At 38.8% G+C, this 22,359-nt stretch overlaps 1 non-coding gene across 2 annotated transcripts in view; it reads left to right on the plus strand.

Annotated features, from left to right (window-relative positions):
- Positions 1–20,557, plus strand: part of LOC103892244 (uncharacterized) — a 43,332-nt gene extending 22,775 nt beyond the window's left edge. The window contains exons 2-4 of one of the 2 annotated variants that reach the window (XR_008512907.2): positions 2,062–2,175; positions 19,889–19,976; positions 20,317–20,557. This is a non-coding gene — a transcript (uncharacterized LOC103892244). The remainder of the gene's footprint in view (positions 1–2,061; positions 2,176–19,888; positions 19,977–20,316) is intronic. The other variant, XR_008512906.2, reaches the window with a different exon arrangement.
- Positions 20,558–22,359: the final 1,802 nt, after the last annotated feature.

Genomic DNA, 22,359 nt, shown 5'->3' on the forward strand with positions numbered 1-22,359 from the left:
CCTTGCCAAGGAGGATTATGTTTCCAGCTTTTTGTTAATTCTCGGCATTTCAACCATTGCTTCTGATAACATCCTGCTTTACTGTGCTAGGCATTCCTTGGACCCAGGACTGGGGTAAGACATGGTCCTGCTGTCAGGGAAGCAGTAAGATAGTTCATGAAGGGCATGAAGTCCAGGTGCTTCACATGGGAGACCTCGTTTAATGCTCATAGAAATGTTAGATTTTGTGAGGGGCGAGGGTGTTAATTTCTTTATTTAAAACAAAGTAAAACGGAACTTCTTGTAGCTCAGAGATAAGGACCCAGAACTAATAGCTGTTTGACTACAGAGCTCATGCCCTCCCTCCAGCTCACTGCTTGACTGGTTGGATAAGTCAAGACATAACAATGAACATAAGGCTAGAAATGTTTGGAATAAAAGCTAACATAGGCAGTGAGCATTAAAATACGTTGTGTGTTAGAGAAGGGTCATTGTGTACATGTAGTCAGTGAAGGAAGGCTTTATGGAGGAGACCTGAGTTGTGTTTGGAAGCCTGAAGATGAGGATAGAAATCACAGGCGTCAAGGCACCAAGGAGGATGAGCTTGCAGGGTTGACGAGCTACACCAGATTGCCAGGGGGCCGACCTGGAGAGTCGGGGAGAGGGGAATAGGAAAGAAGGGGAAGGTGGAGGGCAGGCTGTTTAGAACTCCATGAGAAACTCTGTGTGTGTGTGTGTGTCACATGTATGTCAGAGGAGGGTTTACAATGTGGAGAAAACATACCATTTAACTAAAAATCAAAATGTTTGGGGGATATGTGATGCTGAAATTTCCCATTGTAGCCAGAAAAAGTGGTGTTTTAATAATGAGAATGTCATGTTTCTTTTCCTATCAGGGAATGAAATAAGTCAGCCTCTTTGCTGAGTTGGAAGTGGCTGAGTTGTTGGCAAAGTGAACGAATTCCCTTTGAGTCTCCGTGATAAAAGGAGGCAACAGGGGAGGGGAGATGGGGCAGGTAGAGGAGGACCAGTGTGCAGACCACCACAGCCCCGCTGTTTGTCTGATTATCTGAAAGTGCTTGGAAACTAGGAAGCAGATAAAAACTTATTAAAGAAAAGAAAATCCAGAGGAAAAACCTGGGGAGCCCAGGGAGCATGCAGTTGGGCTCTAAACTGGGATTTGGGATGGGGTTATCTTTTTTCCCAGAGTACAGCTTTTCAAACGTTTCCAACAAATATTCACTTATGCTACCAGGGACAGTAGCGTAAAGTATGAAGGGATGAAATACAGTTTCCTTGCTTTTTTCCTTTTTGCTTATAGGGAGATACCTAGCAACATTTAATACAATTTAAAAAACACTTATTATAGAAATTAACGACGTGATTTTATAATGGAGCAGAAAAAGAAAACCTCTAAGATGGAGTGGGCGACTTAGGGATCCCTATGTAGTCATCACAGATGCCTGTCTATTGATAGGAACCCTGTTTCAAACATGGAATTTAAATTTAAGAGAAAGGTGCACACCAAATTCATGCCTGATTTTTCTGGTGGCTTGAAAGAAAGTAATGGAGTTTTTAAAAATGTGTGAACAATTGATATGAAATGCTCAATGTGTATACAATCATTTATGTGGCAGGCAATGCACTGCATGCTGGAGCTAAAAGAGAAAGGCCAGGGGCTTTCCATCTATTGAGGGAGGCAGATAAAAGAGTGATACAAAGTGATTGGTGCTACAATATGCAACAAGAGGTGGGAATGTTAAAAAGGATTGATTTACTAAGACTGGAAAAATCAGGGAAGGCATTATGGAGAAGATGACATTTGAGTGGGTTTTACAGTATAGATAAGAGTTCAGATGGAGGAGAGAGGAGTGAAATAAAGGAGAATGGCAAGGGTCATTGTAAGTGGAAAGACATACAAGGAAAAACTCAAGCATGTTAAAGTTTACCCTCTACTTGGGGAAAAAACCGCAGGTCCCCTTTTCAGATTCCCTGAAACTAGTATTTCCCTAAACTAGATTGGGAAATGCCACTGTCACTTTGAAGAACCACTGAGGTTGTTTTTTTTTTTTTTTTTTCTAGGAGGGGGGTTTAATCTGGACTGAATTGGAGGAAAGGAACTGGCACCAGAGTGGAGGCTGGAAGGATGGTGGAACTGACACTGGGACAGAACACAGAAAACAGAATATAATGCTAGTAAGTTCTTTGTTATAGAACTTAACTTTGTGTTGTCACCCCTGTCTGCTCCACTGGCCTACAATGCAAGTTTCTTGCCTTAGTCATCTTTGCATCTTTGTGCCCAACACAGTAGGTGTATTAGTCCATTTTCATGCTGCTGATAAAGAAATACCCAAGGCTGTGAAATTTACAAAAGAAAGAGTTTTATTGGACTTACAGTTCCATGTGGCTGGGGAGGCCTCACAATCATGGTGGAAGGTGAAAGGCACATCTCACATGGCGGCAGACAAGAGAAGAACTTGTACAGGGAAACACCTCTTTTTAAAACTATCAGATCTCATGAGACTTATTCACTATCACAAGAACAGCACACTGGGTCCCTCCCACAACACGTGGGAATTCAAGATGAGATGTGGCTGGGGACACAGCCAAATCATATCAGTAGGTTCTTAATAAATCTCTGTTGAATGAATCAAGGGAAGAATGAGCTATTGTAGTTGTTTGGTTAAGAGATTCCGATGTAGGTATAAGCCTCTGTGGGAATCTTGGAAAATGTAAGACTTTTTGGGGTTAGAAAATAAGAAAAAGTAAATATCTCAGTCAGGTTTAGACACAGCTCTCACTTTTGATATTGACTCTGATAAAGCAGTATGATTAATTTCTTTGTTAAAGTGCTATTTCATGATGATGTATTTTCTATAAATCACTGATAAATTCTTTTGTCCACATTGAAATCTTATTCATATGAGATAGTGAAATATATAAGGAAAATTACTACTTAATATATTTAAAAAGATGGAGAAGTGAATTAGGGATGATAAATTATGAGCCTTTTGATGTGGACTGACAGTTATTTTAGCAAGCAAAGGAAACATTTTCTTAATGCTTATCACAATAGATGTGAGACAAAAAGAAGACAAATCTCCATTTACAATTTATTTTGCTCCAAGACTTCACAATGCAAGATTTACTCTAAAGGCACAACTTAAAGAAAACTAGATGAATGTTTCAGCTTGCATTATTACCATTATCATGTTTAAAATGGAAGAAGCATAGTGCCATCAACTCTGCTTTTGAAAGATAGAGGTACCCCCACTTTAGCTTGGCCAACATCATCTAGACAAAATAGACAGCGAGACCAAAACCCATGGCCAAAACCAAGCTTTGTGAGGCTAAAGCATCCCAGAGCAGTGTGTTGGGACAATGTTTTGAAATATCAACTGAGTATTCTTCTAGCATTTACTGGGGTCCCTTGGTTCTTCTTCCGTTCAGTAAACTAGGTCAGTCTGGCTTCATTGTCTTAGGGAAGGTCTGTCATAGAGCAAGTGTAGAAAAAGAAGTCAAATATTGCCTTTTGAGTTCCAAAAGCTAGGTCCCTCTGGAAAGTGAAGAACCTGGTACAGATGAGCTAAAATACCTAAGCTGTGAGGGCCAGTTATCCACCCCAAAGCGGGTAAAGATTCCTTGGGGTCAAGAAGCATCAGGGAGTTGTGGGGACATATTTGGAAGTGTCTATGTGTATCATCTCTGAGAAAGAGGACTGGTGCTCAGTCCCTACCCAGACTGAACCCTGGGAAGTACAATTCCAGAACCCCCAATAGAATTGTGGGAGCTGTGTTTACCCAGGGCCTGGGCCTCAGTTTCTGGGTAGTGCTCAAAGAAGACGTGGTTGTATGGCGATGAAGGGCCTTCAATAGCACCAGTTTCCATGGGAAGAATGATTCTTTGATCCAAGTAGATGGGTTTTTGAATGGCCCCACAGTTTCTCACACCCCAGCATGGTGTGGAGCAGTGAGTGAATTACTGGGCACCAGAGAGGAGTGCAAGGAGGAAGAAGAGCAGAGGCAAAGGTGGGAATGTGGGCTGGGCAGCAGTGAACTTACTGCATGGTAGCCAGGACCAGGTGGGCCCTGGGGCATCAAAGCAGATGCCACTGTGCTTGGCTCAAGATGACTGAGGACCCAATGTCCACCACCCCATCCCTGCCTGCTCAGCCCTGCTCAACCCCTAGAATCCCCATGTGACTGAGATTAGGCTTCTGCTACCTTGTCACAGGCATAGGCCCTCAAAATAGAAATTCAGTTGTGGTATGGAAAAATAAAGTTACATTTCTTGCACACATGAATCTGGGGACTGAGATTCAAGCCTGCTCTTTGTATAATAAAGAAAAGTTCCATTTGATGAAATCTGATTAAGAATGGACACTTCTCTGTCCTGCAAAGATCAGTATGCCCTTAACCTCGGGCAAATACAAAGACGGGTTTGTTGAAAAAGTACACAAAAATCTCTCAGAAACCAAGCAGAAGAGTAAAGCAGGATCTGAGGGGATTCTTGGAAAGTTAAAAATGAACTTCCTTCTCTGTTGTAATGGGCTATGTGGGCTCTTTGATTTTTCCTTGTGTGCCTTGCTTGTCCCTCTTCATTCCTAGAGTCTTCTGCCATTCCAGCCTGTGCAGAGACTGTGATGGCCTTCCCCCGGCCTCACACCTGTTCAGTTCTAGCAGTGACCTCACGGATAGAGGAGACTCTTTTGTGTTTCTCAGGTCCGTGTCTACATAGCAAGAATCTGATTGGTTCCCTGTGGTCAAGTGTATACTCCTGGTCCAATCACTGGCTGGAGTGTTTTGGTGCCGAGTCACAAACCACATTCCGAGCAGTCAGGGCAGGGCTGCCATGTTGCACAACTGCAGGGTGTGCCTGCCAAACAATATTCTGGGAGCGGCTCCCCTGGATATGTGTGGTGCTTATCCTGCATGGTGAGAGGCAGTGGTCCTGAGTAAAAGTCCTGCTCTCCTGGTTAGCAAATGTAATAAAATGGTGGAACATAGTGTTGTCGCTGTTTGAATTGAGTGAACATCTTCCTAACATATGTGGAGTGGCCATATGAATGCATGGAGCAGGACTAGGAGAGCTGACCTTGGCATACAGAATGTTCATGGTGAGCAGGTGAGGCTGCCTACTCAGGTGGTTCACTGTTTAGCACTGTGGTTTGGAGAGCAAGCTTTGATGTTCAACACACCCGTGTTCACATCCCAACTCTGTTTATAAAAATGTGACATTGGTCAAGTTACTTGATTTCTCTGTCTCAGTGTCTTTATCAATAAAGTGGGAATGAAAATTACTACAGGAATGCTCATAAGGATTAAAGGAGTCATTTAAAGAACTTAGGCCAGTGTCTGATGCTTCATAAGTGCCCAGTAAGTGTCAGATGTGACTTATGTCATTATTATCACTAATAATTCTATTATTAGTAAATTATTTCACTAATTTTTTCCACTAATTGATCTCACTGATTATTTCACTAATTAATTTTAATTCTATTAGTGAAATAATTCACTAATTCACTAATATATCACTAATACTAGAATTATTAGATTATAGTGAATTAATAGAATCAGTGATATATTAATATAATAGATTAGTAATATATTAATAGAATTATTAGTGATATATTAATAATGTAATTATTAGTGATACGTTACTGAGTTATTAGTGAACAATTATTAGTGACTTAGTGATTATTAGTGGATTATTAGTAATATTTTAGTGAATATTAGTGAATTGTAATATAATTAATAATAATTCTATTATTAGTGATATAAGCCATATGCATTTTACAGTCTTAAAATGTTAATGACTCATTATATGAAAAGCATTTATTTATCTGCATTCAAGATACATGTTTGGTTAAGGTCCTTGTAATTAAAATAAAAATCAGAATCACCATATTATACCAACATTGATACAAGTAATAATTAACAACAACAACAATGATGATGATGATGATTAAAAACCTGGATAAAATTTTGTCTCAGGCTTAGTGTGGTTTGGGTATGCATGTACTTATCATATTTGATTTTGATTTCATTTTAAAAATTTTGTCTTTACTTTTTTTCTTAGCATCTTGACCCTTTTGTGACATCTAGCAGGATGTATTTTTTTTTCAAGATGCATGTTTCACAAACAAAATATATGTTTATATCTGACTGTACCCAAGCTGCTAATTATGGGCATCTCTTTCTATAGCTCACTATTAATCACTCATGTCTTTGGGGTTATATAGAAAACAATTTATGTTACAAAATCAAATCCTCCCTTAAAAATGTTTGCCCTGGAAGTGAGGCGGGAGGAAATCACAAACTGTTATTATTTTCCCTTAGATGGATCTAAATATTAACATTCCCTTAGCTTTAAAGATTATTTTTATGCCGCTCCTTTATAAACAATTGAAGTTCACTAACTCTTCTGTTGTCTCGGGTTCTGTCCACAGCATACCCAAACAACTCAGCTAAAAAAATGGGCAATCAGTTCAACAGGTTATTTGGCATTATATGTAGAAAATAAAAATGTTTGAATAGCTTAAAAGATTTTAAAAAGCATAGCATGTAGTAAACCAAATTGAATGTTTAAACATAGGCTAAGGATCTCTCACACAGAGGAGGGAGTTGCCATTTTTAGCTCTCATTGCAACTGTATTAACTACCTAACTACCAGTAGTAGTCATAGCAGGAGGAGGAGGAGGGAGAATAAGCTATTAATAGTATGAACAACAGTAGTAGTTGTAGTGATTGTTGTAATAGTAATAGTTAACACCACATGTACACATTGTTTTAGGTACTTCATGTACAGTAACTCATTTAATCTTTACAGCAACCTTAAGAGATAGTACTATTATTTCTCCATTTTACAGAAAAGGAGATTAAAATTCCAAGAGGTAAAGTCACTAGTGGAGGAACCAAGATTTGGAAAACAGTGATAATGGCTGACAAGATCAAATATTCATGCTTCTCAGCTACTGACACGATTACCCCATTGAACCCTCACAGTGGGCCATGAGGTGGATTTCTTCTTATCCTCATTGAACACAGAAGGAAACTGAAGCTTGGATGTCCGCCTGATGAAATGTCAGACAGGGTCTGAAACCAGGGGTCCAAAGCCAGAAGTCCAGTCTTGCTTTCAGTTTGATTGTGTCTTGCAGATTCTGCTTGGAATGGTTTGTTGAGGGAAGAGAAATCCTCTAAGTAGAAGCTGTTGCCTTGAGGGGGGATCTGGGTACCCACTTCTCCCTGAGGAGCGTTCTTCTACTGCCTGTCTTACAAAGAGGGTGCTTTTCTTCTGAACCACCCCGAAAGACTCCCACATTGGAGGGTGAGGCAGTAGGGTGAGACAAGTGAGGCACTTGTCCTGGGCATAGCATTTCAGGGGACACTAAGTATGCAGTAATCAATATAAATAATATTTTATTTACTTATTTACATATTTTTGAGTCAGGGTCTTAGTCTGCTACCCAGGCTAGAGTGCAGTGGCACAATCATAGCTCACTGCAGCCTCAAACTCCTGGGCTCAAATGATCCTCCTACCTCAGCCTCTCAAGTATCTGGGACCACAGGTGCGCACCACCTGCTGGGCTAAGGGATAAGTAATATTTTAATGCAACATTTACAAATAGGTAAATATTAAACACTTAAAATACATTTTTAAAAAATCAAAACAAATACCAAAAATATCCACACCTGAACAAGATCTCCACATTGAACATAAAGACAGGATCAGTTTGGTCCTGGGTCTCTGGACTCCTGGATGGAGACCAGGTGGGCAGGTGAGCCTGGTGCTGTCCTCACCCCACAGGGCTTTCTTGGGTCTTGAGCAACATTTGGGCTCCTCTGTGCAACTGTCTACACCACTGCTCACCCAGGCCTCCATCACAGTCACCATGATGGGCAGTGCTTCTTTAGGAATCATGTCACCAAAACAATATTTCATCATGCAGTGCTATTTTTAAAAAGTGAGGATGGCATTTTCCAATGATATGTTAGAAGAGTTACACCTCTTCCCTCTCCACCTTTTCTCTCCAGAACCCAACCAAAGAAGTTGTTTAAAAAAGAAACAGTCAATGCCTTTTCCACTTTTAGATCTGCATATTGGGCCACTCTTGGTTTCTTTTTTCTTATTTACTACTTGAGGGTGTCAATTTAAGAAAACTCAGCTCTCCTACTGGCAAGTCAGCTGGGACACATGTGTTCTGTTCATCTCTTCCAAAGGCACTGTGGAATTGTCCAGTCCCAGAGGCCTTGGGCTTTGAGGACGCAGCCCAGCAGTCGTGGTGCTGAATATGAATATAGCGGCTTCCCAACCCAAAAGACATTTCATTTATTATTTTAAAAATATTTTCTTTGGGCTCTTTTAATCCTCAGGGACATTGGCTTGATGAATAGCAAATAAATTCCCTAACCAGACTGTTGTTATAAATATCCGTGGCATTAATTCAAACCATTTGCATTGGAAACTTTTTTTTTCCCCTGGAGGAAAAGGGGTGGCTGATTTAACCTCAACATTTGGGACACGTTTTTCCCTAAAATAACTACAACATCCATCATTTTTTTTCCTGCTGGTGTGTCAATTTTTTAATGAGAGGCTGGGTCCCTTTAGTACCTTTGGTCTCCATAGTAACAATTTCATGTGTTTATTCTGGCTTACTGAAATAAAACACTGAGGAAAAGGTCAGTGACTCATTTTTGATTGGGGGTTACTCTAATTAGAGGATGATTATTTAAAATTTGATCTCTAACACAAAGATACTATGTGCTTAAAAATAAGACCATGGCAAGCATTTTAAATGACAAATGATGAAACATTTAGACAGTGAGAGGCTTCCCAACTATGGGTCTTTCTTCACAGGTGCAGGTGTTTTCAAGATTATTATTGTTTTCATCCGTGTTTAACCGACCTTGACTTCTTGCCATTCCCTCTCTGGTAGCAGGATCTGAGTAATGCATTAAGTAATGGATTAAAGTGTCTGGAATGACTAACGCAGTTCTAGGAGTCAATTTAGACCTATGGTATATGCATCTGAGATGAGCTGAATCAATACAATAAAGTCCTCTCAGATGGCCGCTGAGTGGCCAGGGGAGGCATAAACCTTGCCTAGGTACCGTTTTTCTATCCCCTCGGTCACTGCAGGTTTTGGATCTGTAGGAAGGCAGAATGGGGCACGCAGTGCTTTGTGATTGTTGCCTTGGGTTGCCATTGCCATTGTTTGACTTAACATGTATCACGCCTTTCTTTCCTCATCTGTGAAATGGCAATAACAGCGGAAGCTGCATCGTAAGGTGTTTGAGGGGATTAAATACAATAATCATGCATGCACAGGGCTTAGCAAAAACTAGACTCTACTTAGGAAATACCGGAGCAGTGTTGGCTGTTATAATTATTCTTTTACTTTCATTATTTGATCGGCACTTTGGCCTTTGGACTGAGTTCCTTTGTTCTCAAGGGAATTGCTTAAAACGAAGGTAAGACTCTGGCAAGTGAAGTTTCCACTGCAGAGAGTGAGAAATCAGTTTGAGCAGGTGTGGATGTGGCACTCTGCAGGGAACATTCTGTGGGGAACACGGTCCTCCGTTAGGGCTCCATGAGGATTTGCTGTGTCATGGCTGAGAGCTGAGGGCTGCTTTGTCCTCTAGAACCCAGGGTCCCATGGACTGGCTCACAGGATGAAGGGCAGAGCTCAGGTAGTGGTCCTCAGGCTCTATCTGGTTGAATCTCCATCAAGCACATTTCTTTAAAATACAAAGAGATGCAAACTTGGCTGGCAGAACTGGAAGTCAGCCACACCCGTGTGACCCCATACTGTGGCCTAACAGGATGACTCCATGAGACACGGTGAAACCAGGTTGACCTTATGAGTGCAAATTGTGTGGGCTTGCAGAGAAAAGCTGAAAAGTTTAGATAAAATTCTGGGAATTTGAATGATGTGTTTTTCTAGTTACTCTTGAAAATCAGTCTCTTTGATGGGTCCTAGTAAATTTTAGACCTTAGAAGCCAGGCCTTAATTAGGGAACTTCACTCGTCCACTTAATTAACAACTATTCATGGCTGTGTGTCAAGCACATGCTTAGTTAGCTGGAACGCCGCGATTCTCCTTTTTTGGAGCTTACATTTTAGGTGGGAGACAGAGACAGTAAATGAATGAAAAAAGGAAGAAAATTACCGTAAAATATTACATGCTATGAAGGAATAACGTGCTAGAGAACATTTGTCAGACTCTTGATCTTTCTGTGTTGCAGCTAAGGATGGATATAATGTTCTGTGGTAAAGATTGTGGAGTGAATCCTTCTCATTAAGTGTTGATACCAGCTTGGCCTTTCCTCTTAGGTTGTACAATTGGACTGAGCAAAGTGCTCGCTATTGCTGTTCTTATTTTAGTTGTGAATGACGATGTTGCTAGGGCCTAAGTCTCTTCTAGCTGTTATAATTACTATTTTTATTCTCATTGTCAGAAAACACAACTTTGCAAACTGATTTGCTCACAGACTGCTTCCTCCTCGCCCCCGGTTAAGTATCTCGTGAATCTTGTGTTGCCCAGAACACATTTTGGGAAACAGTGTTTCAGAAAATGCGATTCCGTTGGGCCTGTATTATGAATTTCCAAAGAGTAGTAAGTATGTCTTCAAAGAGAAATATTCCAGATGAGATATCTGCACTTGTTGGCTAACCTAGGTTTTTGAATGCCTGATTAAGGTCACCTATTTTTGGCTCATCATCTACCCCCGTTAGTCAATGTTGTTGCAAACTAAAAATAGTCCCTCAAAACAAAACAAAACAAAAACAACAGATATTTAAGGGCAAACAAATAAATTCCATTGTACAGTTTCATGTAAAATAAATAAATATAAAGTAGCCTTGTTTCTAAAGTTTGCAAAAGGATAAAATGATACAGAAATTCCTTTGGGGAAATATTGTGCATGTCAAGACGTGCTGTTTCTCTTTTCCATCCTTAGACTATTTTAGTCTTAAAAGATTTGTAAATTAAATTCTTTGCTTAAAGTATTTTTAAAATATTATAATAGGTATAAAGAGAATTGATTGGTACATCCACTTGGCTCTCTGGGATGTGGGGGTGCTGTCAGAGGCTGCTGGCTATGTCCCAGGGTAATTGAATGCTGATTGAGGAGACTTGAATTGAAGCTAACTTCACCACTTTCTAGCTTTTAGCAAGCCTCTTAAACTCTCTGGGTCTTTTTTTTTTTCTTCTAGAATGAGGACAATAGCACCCATGTTACTGGGATGTTGAGAAGATTAAAGTAGGATAATGTTATGTGAAAGTACCTTGCAAACTATCAAGTCTGAAATTATAATCTGGTTTAGTCTGTGCACTTGGTTGTCATTGCATTGTATTGGGAGAAGACTGTTATTGGACCTGGGCTGGGTGATTAAGTCCCGAATTTTGAGAACAGGGGACGAAGCATCTCCAAAATAGAACAGAAGAAGGAAAGAGGAATGGAACTGCGTGAGTATTAGTGTGGGAAGGGAAGGGGATATTCACAAGAAGTAAGGCAATTCAGGGAACATGCATTTTCATTGAGCTTAGGGACAGAACAGAATATGCACTCACTAGCATATTGTTTTCAAACATGTACTGAAGTAGAGTGACATTAGGTGAGTAATGTTAGGGTAAATACAGTAATTCCATTATCCCTGAAAAACATGTTAAAAAGAAACATAGTTCCATTTTCAGTAATGCAGACAAACAAGATAACCTGAAGCCCTCCTGCTAAAAACACTTGGAATTGCCAGCTAGACCATAACAGACATTTTTTTTAAAGTGCATAGTTGAGCCTCAAGAAAGTAAAAGAAATACCCAGGGATACAAAATAGGGAGGAATCTGAAAATTAGAGTAGTGACAGGTAGGTGTTGTTTTGGCTGCCTTTTATTTTCAGTAATTAGAGAGTTTGGGTTTAATAGCCTTGCAGGTTCTTAGACAAGGCATGAGGCTGTCAAGAGGTGAGTTGTTGGACCTGAGATCCCTCCCTGCACATGCCTAAAGGTGATACCTGCGAATCCTGTTCTCAACTCCCTGATTGCTTTGAGTCTCTCTTTCCTTTCACCCATTCTGCAACTTATTCAACAAATATTCATTCAGTATTTTCTCTGTGGCCAGCACTGCTCTAGGTTTTGTCAAAGGGGGATTCTGATCATTCATACCTCACTCTGTGTAAGTCAAGGTATGATTGCATAACAAAGTGTTTTGAAGACTAGATTTCTATACAAACCTGTTACAATCCTGTAAGAGTTGTGTGGATAAAGTGCTGATCTCAGCCCTGCTGCTCCTTGGTGAGACCCTCAGCCACTTCTTTAACCTCTCCAGCAGGAGCTGGCTTGGCCTCAGGATATAGGGTACATCCTCCTTACTCCTAGGAAATACTTCTTTTCAATCCCCTTGTGTCTCAGCATGTGCCTTCTCATTCCTGAGGGCAGCAGCCTCTATAAGAGAGTGTGTGAAGCCTTGGAGACCCATGCCAAGAGGGTAGGCTTTCAGCAGAGGTTGGCTCCTGGGCTCCCAGTCACCCCATGTCTTCATTTCCTCAGGAACCGTCCACACTACCACTGGTTCAGGGGTCTGATGGATATCATGGAGAGCCCCCAGAGATGTGAGGTTGTTTTTCAGATCCTAGAATTGGAGATAGAAGGAAGACAAGAGAAGACCAATGAGCTTGACCTGTGAAATTCAAGGGTAGAGGGTAAGGAGAACTCTGAGAGCCAGAGTGTTGGCACCACCATCCTCGTGCAGAGGTTGATCATCACCAGGTTAATCCTTTTGAAGAGAAAGGCATAATGCAGAGGAGCCCTCCCCGTCCCACTGCTGAAAGTCTGGCAATGTCAGATACAGTCCAGTTCTTAGAATTTGGGGTGCTGTAGGGCTGGCTGGGATCTCAAGTGCCTGCTTTGAGACAGAGTAATGAAACAGGAACTTGGGGGAGTTACTCTCTGAACCTCCCATGGGGGATGGAGTTTCTCTCATAGAGGCCTTGCTGCTGGAGTCTCAGGCCTGTAAGAAGAAATTCTAGTTTTTGAGTAATTTAAGTGGTAACTTTAAGTTCACTGAGAGTTGCACTGAAGGCCAACTTTTCCCTCTAGTGTAATTATTCAAGAGCAACCATTTGTTGGCAAAAAAAAAAAAAAAAAAAAAAAAAAAAAGTGTAAAGGCCTGGGCTGCAGTAGTTGGAGCCCATCTGTCTACGGCCTTTTTTCAAAGCTTGGGAAAACTGAACTTGTGGATAGGCTCAGTTGGAGTTTGGGTCATTGGGGAACCATGGTTGACAACTATTTACTGTTCAGTCAAGAATATGTTTTCAGGTCATTTGTTCAGCTCTGTGGTTCCCCTTTGGGGCATGGGCTACTTAAAATTTTGTAGAAAAATAAATCCATCTCCCTTTAAAGACTGGCCTCCTTGTTTTTGTTAGAAGCCAGCATAGATTTTGACGCCAGACCAATATGTATCTGTATGTTTGGGCATTGCAACTTACTAGTTATATGAACTCAACTATATCTCTTAAATTCTCTTAATTTCCTTACCCTTAAGATGGGGATGCTTGGCTTGTTCCCACAGAAATTGGATGTGTTGGGATTTTGGTAACTTCTATTTTGTGTGTGTATGTGCTTCCCAGGACACTTTAATACAAACTACAAAATCAGGCTTACTCTTAGCTCCTTGTTAATCTCTTCTGGCATGCAAACAGAGAGGTGAAGTTCAAGGGTAGGGGTGTATAGTAAGTAGACAAGGACCCTCAAGCCTAGCTGTGGGACTGGGGGAAGCTGCCATACAGAGCAGCAATTTCCTGTTGGAAATCCATACTCAGGACTTATCTCAGAGACATTGTCCACAGATAATGCTCATAACAACTAAAAACTAGCAAAGCAACCAGAATTATAATATAAATTTGGTTTGACAGTGTTAAATGGCACTTGGCAGAATCAGTTCTACAAATCACTAGGTTAAGCAATGTTCAATACAAGTTTGGAGTAAATGAATACTAGCTATGCAGAGCCAAAGATTCATTTATATATTCATTCATTGAGTAATTAGATATTTACTGAGCCACTGCCAGGTGCCAAGCCCAGCTCTCAATACAGGTTGTGTGTTAGTGAAGACCACAAAGAGCTGCCCTCCCAGGGCACAGTTCCAGTCAGGGAAACAGACAAATTAAGAAATAAAAATGTGACATAATAAGTAGTGATAAGATATTTGGGAAAAAAAAGTGAAGCAGGGGAAGGGATTAGGGAGTTGTTTTTTTCAACAGAGAGGCCAAGGAAGGCCTCTCTAAGGAGATGATGTTTGATCAGAGACCTGGATCAAGTGAAGAAATGACCAACTCATGGGGAGATCAGAGGGAAGCAACACCAATAGCCATAAACCAGGATTGTCCCAGGAGAACTAACACCTGTGGTTACCCTATAGACCAAGGTGAGGACTTTGGATTTTATTCTAAGTGTGAGGAGAAGCTTCAGGGAGGGACGTGATCTAATTTGTGTTTTAAAAAGACCTCTCTGAAAGGTAGACAGCAGACACACGGAAACCAGTGAAGAGGCCATCACAGAAGCCCAGGTGAGAGATAAGCTGTTGCTCAGCTTCACATTGGGTTTGGCTTACATCTTTTTTTTTTTTTTTTGAGACAGAGTCTTGCTCTGTCACCCAGGCTGGAGTGCAGTGGCATGATTTTGGCTCACTGCAAGCTCCGCCTTCTGGGTTCACGCCTCAGCCTCCTGAGTAGGAGTAGCTGGGACTACAGCGCCTGCCACCATGCCCGCCTAATTTTTTTGTTTCTGTATTTTTAGTAGAGACAGGGTTTCAGCTTGTTAGCCAGGATGGTCTCGATCTCCTGACCTCGTGATCTGCCCCCCTCGGCCTCCCAAAGTGCTGGGATTACAGGCGTGAGCCACCGCGCCCGGCAGGCTTACATCATTTTTATTAGATTCTACACAGAACTCGTCCTGAGGCTCGGCCCTCTCATTCTTTCCCAAAGCAGAATTATTTGCTCTCAGTATTAAAGAAAATTAGAGGATCATTGATTCCAAGGACGGTGCTGGGCCGGTGGAGGATGTGGGTGTCCCTGCAGTGTCTCACTGCCCTACCTCCCTTGTCCTCCCCGAGCAGCATAAAGGTCTCAACCCCTCTTCGTACTCTTCATTGTCATTGTAGGTTATTGGTTCCAGAATGGAATGTCCTCTCCTTTTCTCTTTCTGTTTATAAATCAAAAATTCTTTTTGTCTTCCAAAGTAATTTTGAGCATGCAGCAATTGTATCTCTAAACAGCCCCATCAGGGACATTCTGTATTTTGTTGGAGTTGATCCAAAGGTCCTGATAGATGAATTTGGAATTGTCTTTTAATGGTCCTCAGAAAAGTTTTATTAGGTACATGGTGGACCTGGGGAAACTTGTTGGAACTTGTAGGTTATATAATTCTTTTAGCTTCATTGCTAGAATGCTTGGGACTTTTAACCATGACTTCATTGCTCTTGAATATAGGTTTCATGCATCTGGTTGCTTGGCTGTTTTCAGAAAGTAGGGGTAACAGTCCCATTAATGTATCATCTTTTCCATGATTAGGAAAGAAACCTGAGAATGCTTTCCTAGCAAGTATGTAGACACAGTTTCCTCCAACACCTGTTCTTTCAAGTCATGAGACATTTGAAAATAACTACACAAGTTCCTGCCTCTGAGCCTGTCTTTTGAATATCTGTTTGAGCAACATGAAGTTTGCTAGTGTGAGCTAATGTCAGCATGCACCCTCCTCCCCACTGCCTGTGGATTCAAGTATGGCAAATGCCTGTTGATTTGGAATGATCAGGAGATGGCTTATTTTGGTTCTGTATCATTAATCAACAGATGTGTAAACAGATTTTTAAAAGTAAAATGCCTAATGTCACATTGCTATTACATTAAGGAGCTAGAATTCTGACTCCCTTTTCTAAACATTCATCCACACTGTGATGCTTTGGAAAATTTAAAAATTATGCAACAATGCACTCTCATTGTGAGAAAAATGAGAAAACATAGATGGAAAAAAAGAAATGAACCTCAAAAATTCCACTATTCAGCGATAACCACTGTTAACATTTTCAGGCACTTCTTTTCAGTTATTTTTCTACAAAATTTAATTGCAAATGCATTTTCAAAGATACTGCTTTACAATTTCATTTTTCCCTTTAATAATATTTTGGGTTTTGTTCATGTTCTTCTAAATCAGAACATAGATCTGCATTATCATTTTAAAAACTTGCATTGTTTTCCATTCCAGGATGCTAGTACTATTTATTAAATACTTCATTATTTTTTTCTCCTCCTGAGCTTGACTACTGTATTAGTCTGTTCTCATGCTGCTAATAAAGACATACTTGAGACTGGGTAATTCATAAAGGAAAGAGGTTTAATTGACTCACAGCTCCACACGACTGGGGAGGCCTCACAATCATGGTGGAAGGCAAGGAGGAGCAAGCAGGCAAGAAAGAGCTTACGTGGATGGCAGCAGGCAAGAGAAAGCTTGTGCAGGGGAACTCCTCTTCATAAAACCATCAGATCTCCTGTGACTTATTCACTATCAGGAGAACAGCACAGGAAAGACCTGCCCTCATGATTCAATTACCTCCCACTGGATCCCTCCCATGACACGTGGGAATTATGGGAGCTACAATTCAAGATGAGATTTGGGTGGGGACACAGCCAAACCATATCAACTACCAATTGATTAACCAAATCCCTCAGTTTTAGAACATTTATTGAATGTTAATAATATTTCAAGTTTGCGCTATGCCCTTTATATATGTTATTTCATTTAGGTAACTTGCTTACAATTTCTTGATATTACTGACTATCCTTATTCTGTGTACATTTCTGTAGGATTGTACACTGATTATTTAAGGGCTTTTCATAAATATTGCCAGAGTATGCTCCAGAAAGGTTCGAACAATTTACATTCACAAAGCACAAAGCATCCAGAGTGTTTAATTCTCTACATCCACACAATCAATGGGTATTATCAACTTTTAAAATCTTTTCTAATCTTCTAAGGAAAAATGGTAACTCATTCTTTCAATTCTTTGATCATTAGAGAAGCAGAATTTTGTCTCTTGATGTATTCATATTTTTCTCTAAAATATTTTAAATCCTATATATTTGAACATATTAAAAAGTATATTTTGGCTAGATGTGGTGGCTCATGCCTGTCATCCCAGCACTTTGGGAGGCCGAAGTGGGCAGATCACGAGGTCAGGAGATCAAGACCATCCTGGCTAACACGGTGAAACTCTGTCTCTACTAAAAATACAAAAAATTAGCCGGGTGTGGTGGCGGGCGCCTGTAGTCCCAGCTACTCGGGAGGCTGAGGCAGGAGAATGGCGTGAACTGAGGAGGCAGAGCTTGCAGTGAGCCGAGATCGCGCCACTGCACTCCAGCCTGGGCGACAGAGCAGGAATCTGTCTCAAAAAAAGAAAAAAAGTATATTTTAATTATATGTACTCATATGTACATAATTTCGTCAATGCATGCCTTTAAAATCATGAAGTTCTCTTTTTACTGCAATTTTTTTTGTTTGCTTTATCCTCTTCTTTCCTTTTACATCATCCTTTCTGTCCCTTAAACAGCCTTTAAAACAACATTGAATGCATCTTTCCATATTTTTATATGTCCTTATATAATCCTTATATAACGTATGACATACATGCATACACATACACTATAGTATATACACATTTATGTATATGTATATATACAGTTTGTTTTATATATTTTTTAAAAAAGTGGGTTCATATATTACATATTTTTCTGCATCCTGCTTTTCTCACTCAACAGTACCTCATTTGAAAACCCTCCAAGTTGTTTGGTGGAGTTATAATTTATCATTTTCAGTGACTGAAATTTTTTAAAGGCATGCTCCTATTGATAGGCATTGCTTGTGTTTCTGGTTTTTCTTTTTCTTCTACCACTACTAACAATGCTACAGTTAATATCTTTTTACATATGTCTTTACAAAGAAATTGATTTTATGGAACACACAGGAATGTTATTGCTAAGTGGCCTAAGTGTGGATACGTGTCTTACCTCTAAGACATGATGCCAGATTGCTTTGCCTGAAGGTCCAAACACGTCCCCTTCCCACGAGCAATCTCAGAGAGTACCCATTTCATTATGTCCAGCCAGCAATAGCTGTTATGGCATTTCAAATTGTTATCAGTCTGATGGCTGTAGTGATAATCATATTGTTACTGTAATTTGCATATACATGGTTACTGCTTGTGAATTTGTATATCTTTTCATTTATTTGTTTGCCATTGATTTACCCATCTGTGAATTGTCTTTGCCCATTATTTTATTGGGTTACATTTTTCTTATGTATTTGTAAGAGATTTTTGCATACTATAAATAAACTTTTATTTTGTTTTATTTTATTTTTGAGATGGAGTTTCGCTCTTGTTGCCCAGGCTGGAGTGCAATGGCATGATCTTGGCTCACTGCAACCTCTGTCTCCTGGGTTCAAGTGATTCTCCTGCCTCAACCTCCCGAGTAGCTGGGATTACAGGTGCCCACCACCACACCTGGCCAATTTTTGTAAGTTTAGTAAAGAGAGGATTTCACCATGTTGGCCAGGCTGGTCTTGAACTCCTGACCTCAGGTGATTCGCCCACCCCAGCCTCCCAAAGTGCTGGGATTACAGGTGTGAGCCGCCACGCCTGGCTGAAAAACTGCTAAGTTTTAAAAATATTTATTTTGAATTCAGAAATTAGAACAAATTTTAAAATTAATTTTAAAATTTTTTACTACAATTTTTGATTTTTTTTTCTGTGCATGCAGGTATACAATCACGTAACCACCAAAAAGAGTTTTTTTCTCATCTTTTCCAATACTTGTGCCAGTTGTTTTCATGTTATGTATACTATAATACCTATAATAGTGTTAAAATAATGTGAAACAGATAATCTTTATCTAGCTATGATTTTAAAATTTGCTGCTAGCTTTTAGAAAATTTCTTTGTTGAATTTAAGTGGTTTCTTTCTAGCCCTATTTTAGTTAGGACTGGCTACTGAATTTCGTCAAATGCCTTTTAAGTATTTATTGATTGGACATGTGTTTTATCTTTTACTTTTTTGCTGCACTTAATTCAATGGATCTATTAATTTCCTGATGTTAACCAACCTATTATTCCTGAAAGAGACTCAACTTAGTCTTTTGATATATTGAGAGATTCTCTTTGCTAATACTTATTTAGAATTTTTGCTTTTATAGTTACAAGTCAGATTTATTTCCAGTTTCCTATTTTGCTTCTATTTTTATTGAGTTTGGACATTGGATTTTAAAATTCTGTTCCAATGGTCTATGTAACTGTTTTTATACCAGTATCATACTATTTTGGTTACTATGGTTTTGTAATATATTTTGAAATCAGAAAGTATTGATGTTTCCAGTTTTGTTCTTCTTGATCAAGATTACTTTGGTTATAGAGGGTCCTTGGATAAAGAAAATGTGGCACATATATACCACAGAATACTATGCAGCCATAAAAAGGATGACTTCATGTCCTTTGCAGGGACATGGATGAAGCTGGAAACCATCATTCTCAGCAAACTATCACAGGAACAGAAAACCAAACACTGTATGTTCTCACTCATAAGTGGGAGTTGAACAATGAGAACACATGGACACAGGGAGGAGAACATCATACACCAGGGCCTGTTTGGGGGTCGGGGGCTAGGGGAGGGAGAACATTAGGAGAAACACATAATGTAGGTGATGGGTTGATGGGTTCAGCAAACCACCATAGCACATGTATACCTATGTAACAAAACTGCACATTCTGCACATGTACCCCAGAACTTAAAGTATAATAATAAAAACAAATAGTATATGTGATAGGTTCTTTTGTGATTTTAGGATTGTTTTTTCTTTTTCTGTAAAGAATGCCATACATTGAATTTGTGGATCACTTTGGACATTTTTACAACATAAATTCTTCCAACCCATGAACAAGGATTGTCTTTCCATTGGTATGTGTCTTTAATTTTATGCATGAAAGTTTTACAGTTTTCAGTGTAAAAATCTTAACCTCTTTGGTTAAGTTTTTTCCTAAGTATTTTTTTTTTCTATTGTAAATGGGATTGTTTTCTTAATTTCCTTTTTGAATAGTTCATCGTTAGTATATAGAAATATCATCTATTTTTTGTGTGTTGTTTTTGAATCCTGCAACTTTACTGAATTTGTTTATCAGTTCTTTCTGTGGAGTCTTTAGGATTTACTTTATATAAGATCATGTAATCTGCAAACATAGGCAATTGTACTTATTTCTTTCTGATTTGGTTGCCCATTACTTTTTTTTTTTTGGTCTAGTTGCTCTGGCTGTATCAAATAAAAGTGTCAAGAGTGAGCATCCTTGCATTGTGCTGAATCACAGAGGAATACCTTTCAATTTTTCTCCATTGACTATGATAGCAGTGGGCTTTTCACATGTGGGCTTTACTGTGTTGAGGTAAGTTCCTTCTGTACCTATTGTGTTGAGTTTTTATCATAAATGATGTTGATTTGATCAAATGCTTTTTCTGCATCTGTTGAAATGGTCATGTGGTTTTTATCTTTCATTTTGTTAATATGATGTAGCACATTGATTGATTTGCATATATTAAACCAGCCTTGCATCCCAGGAATAAATTCCAGTTGTTCATGGTGTATAATCTTTTTGATGTGTTGTTGAAAACAGTTTGCTAATATTTTATTAAAATTTTTGCATCCGTCAGAGATATCAGCCTTAGTTTTCTTTTCTTATGGTATATTTGTTTGGTTTTGGTATTAAGGTGATGCTGGCCTCATAAAATGTGTTTGGAAGTATTCCCTCTAGTTACATTTTTTGGAAAAGTTTGAGAAGGAATGATATTAATTGTTCTTTGAATGTTTGGTAGAACTCAGCTGTGAGGCCATCTGGTCCTGGGCTTTTCTTTGTTGGGAGGTTTTAAGTTACTGCTTCAATCTCTTTATCTGTTATGGGTTTGTTCAGGCTTTCTATTTCTCCCTGATTCAATCTTTGTGGTTTGTATTTTCCTAAGAATTTATCCATTTCCTCTAGGTTATCCAGTTTGTTCACATATAATTGTTTATAATAGTCCCTTATGATCCTTTTAATTTCTTAGGTATCTGTTGTAATGTCTCCACTTTAATTTCTGATTTTATTTATTTAATTCTTCTTTCTTTTTTATAGTTAGTCTGGCTAAGGGTTTGCCAATTTTATCTTTTCAAAAAATCAACTCTTGTTGATTTTCTCTATGATTTTTCTATTCTCTGTTTGATTTATTTCTGCTCTAATCTTTATTGTTTCCTTCTTCTGTCTGCTAATTTTGATATTGCCATAATATATCAATTTGGGGAGAACAATTTTGAGTCTTCCAAACTAGTTTGGTATATATCTCTAATTGTGTAAATATTCTTTAATTTTTCTCAGTAATATTTTATATTTTTCTGTTTATAGATCTTTCAATCTTTTGTTTAGTTTATCCCTAAGAATATTTTTATGCAATTACAAATATTTTAACATTTCAATTTCCAAATGTTCATTGCTTGTGTATGAAATAAAAATGGACTTTTTGCAAATTCATTTTTATCCTACAATCTTAAGTTTATTTATTAGTTCTAGTAGCTTTTTTTGTAGATCTGTTGGATTTTCTACATAGATGATCATGTCATCAGTGAATAACAATAGGTTTACTTCTCACTTTCAAATCTGGATGTGTTTTTGGAGAGAGTTAGTATAGAATTGATTTTATATTTTCTTAAATGTTGGTAGAATTGGTCAATAAAAGCATCTGGGCCAGAAGTTTTCTTTGGGAAGGTTTTTGTCTATAAATTCACCTTTTGATATAGATATAGGACTAATGAGGTTACCTATTTTTTTCTTGAGTGAGTTTTGATAATTTGTATATTTCAAGAAATCTGTCCATTTTTTCCTTATGTTGTTGAAATTATTGACATAAAATTGCTCATAGTATTCCTTTATTATCATTTTAATAACTGTCAAATTTGTAGCGATGTTATTTTTCTTGTTCCCAATATTGTTAATTTGTTAAAGTGTGATTTCTATAAATGGCATGTCATTAGGTTGTGTTCTTTAATCCAGCCTGACAATCTCTGCTTTTTAATTAGGATATTTAGACCATTTACTTTTAATGTTATTACTGATATGATTAGGTTTCTTTAAAATTATTTTATATTTTTAGAGACAGGGTCTTTCTCCATTGACCAGGCTGGAGTGCAGTGAAATGATAATAGCTCACTGCAGCTTCAAACTCCTGGGCTCAAGCAATCTTCCCATCTCAGCCTCCCTAATAACTGGAATTACAGGCATGAACCACCATGCCCAGCTAGGTTTTTAAAAAAATTTTGTAG

This window comes from Pongo abelii, chromosome 14 (genome assembly GCF_028885655.2).
Source record: "Pongo abelii isolate AG06213 chromosome 14, NHGRI_mPonAbe1-v2.0_pri, whole genome shotgun sequence".
Lineage (NCBI taxonomy): Eukaryota > Metazoa > Chordata > Mammalia > Primates > Hominidae > Pongo > Pongo abelii.